This window comes from Pteropus medius, unplaced genomic scaffold, assembly GCF_902729225.1.
Source record: "Pteropus medius unplaced genomic scaffold, Ma_sr-lr_union100, whole genome shotgun sequence".
Lineage (NCBI taxonomy): Eukaryota > Metazoa > Chordata > Mammalia > Chiroptera > Pteropodidae > Pteropus > Pteropus medius.
The window spans coordinates 6,682,621-6,684,501 of record NW_024351073.1 but is presented as its reverse complement, the minus strand read 5'-3'; the positions used below and the strand labels follow the sequence as shown (position 1 = coordinate 6,684,501).

General features: G+C 51.4%; 1 pseudogene; it reads right to left on the bottom strand.

Moving 5' to 3' along the window:
* Window positions 1-465: 465 nt before the first annotated feature.
* On the bottom strand, window positions 466-583 carry LOC120586419 (uncharacterized; annotated as a pseudogene).
* Window positions 584-1,881: the final 1,298 nt, after the last annotated feature.

Sequence of the window (1,881 nt, the reverse complement as noted above, 5' to 3'; positions counted from 1 at the left end):
AGGTTCAGAGAGATTGTTTCCCAAGGTTACCTAGGCAGTCTGACTCCGAGCTCACACTTGGAACCACTAGGCACTGTGTGTCTCCAAGGACTTAAATGCCGTCCAAGTTTACTGTCTCCGTGTGACTCTAGTGTCCTTGGGTCTATTTCATTCTCTTCAATCAGCTTTCCCCATGAGATTAGAGACCTGGCTCCTAGCTCTTGGCTTGTCCCCTCACCTCCTTCCCAAGAAAAGTCTCCTGCCACTTAATGTTCTATTAAAAACATTTTGGAGAAGAGCTATGGTTAGCCCCTGACTTGAGGTCCTGTGCCCAATCTTGAGGGGCAGTTCGGTGGGGTATTCTAATCGGCTCAGTTCTCATGCAACTCCTGTGGCTGGGAGCATGGAGGACAATGATTAGCTGCATCCACAATGTCAACATGTTCTCTCTTTTTCTCTCTCTCTTTTTTTTCTCTCTCTCTTTCTTGCCTATGGCACCGGTCTTCCTAGGTGGTCTTCCATCCAAGTACTAAGCAGGCCTGACCCTGCTTAGCTTCTGAGATCAGACGAGATCGGCGGTGTTCAGGGTGGAATGGCCATATGCTTCAACATGTTCTTAATGGGATGATGGGGAGCGGTTCTCTGAATGAAAAAGGTGTGTTTTCCAGAAAATGCCTTGGGCAGGCATTGACACTCCGAACTCTGACACCCTCAGATCTTCTAGGATTGAGTGGGATGTGTATGTAGAGCTGCCAGTATGGTTCCTGGCACCAGAGTAGGTTGTAGGTTCATCATGACTACTCTTCTATTCAGGTTGCAAAAGAGAAAGACTCTCTTTTTAATGGGGATACTAAACTAAGCAGGTGGAAGAAATAGCTGGGAAGTGTGCTTTGTACAAAAGTCACAGCGTTAGAGCAAGATGTGGCTGTCAGCGCAAAGTCTAGGTCTCAGAGGTCAGGCCAAACTGGAGGACAAACAAAACCAGGTCAGAGGTCCAGGCAATGGGGGAATCAAGATCCAAAACTGTCATAAAGCACAGACATGCTCAGATGGACTGGGCCAGGAGTCAACATCCAGAACTCCGGTCTAGGGGAGAGGACACAGGCACCAGTCCAACCGGACAGCAGATCCGGCGTGAAATAAGGTCTGGATGGACTCTCTGGGGCTGGAGTAGCGGATCCCGGCCGGTGAGGTCAGTCAGGGAGCAGGCCTGGGATGCAAAGCAGGGAGACGGAGAACAGCGCCTCTGCGGAGCCAAGTGATGCCACGGAGAATTTCCTTCGCTTCCTGGAAGGCAAAGTCGACACATACGACACATTGATTTAGTTCAACCAACTATACCCACACATCCTAACGGTCATCTCTGACTGTTTTCAGGAGCGGGTTGCCAGATGCCAAAGGGCGCCCAGCGGCGGAGCGTTGGTGACGCCGGTGGCTGCGGCCCTGCCCCGCACCTTTCCCCGCGTCAGCGCAGCGGCCCGCTCTGTTCTTCGGATGCGCGAGGAGCCGCGAGCCTCCTCTCTTGCGATGACCGGCAAGGTGGATCCTCGCTCACCTTCGTTCTTGTTGGTTTCATGCTGCTGCTGTAATGAATTGCCACGAACTCAGGGACTTAAGGCCCGAATTTATTTTCTCACAGTTCTGGAGATCCGAAGTGAAATGTGGGCTAAAACCAAGGTGGCGCGAAAGCTGCAACCCTTGGAGACTCTGGCTGAGGATCCCTTTCCTTCCTCTTTTCAGCTTCTAGAGACTTCCTTGGTCCGTGGCCCCTCTTTTCATCTTCAAAGGTGGCAGCCTAGCATCTTCCGGCATCTCTCTAACCCTGATCCTCCTGCTTTCCCTTTTATAAGGACGCTCGTGACTACATTGGACTCCACTCCCCTTCCAGATAATCCATGATAA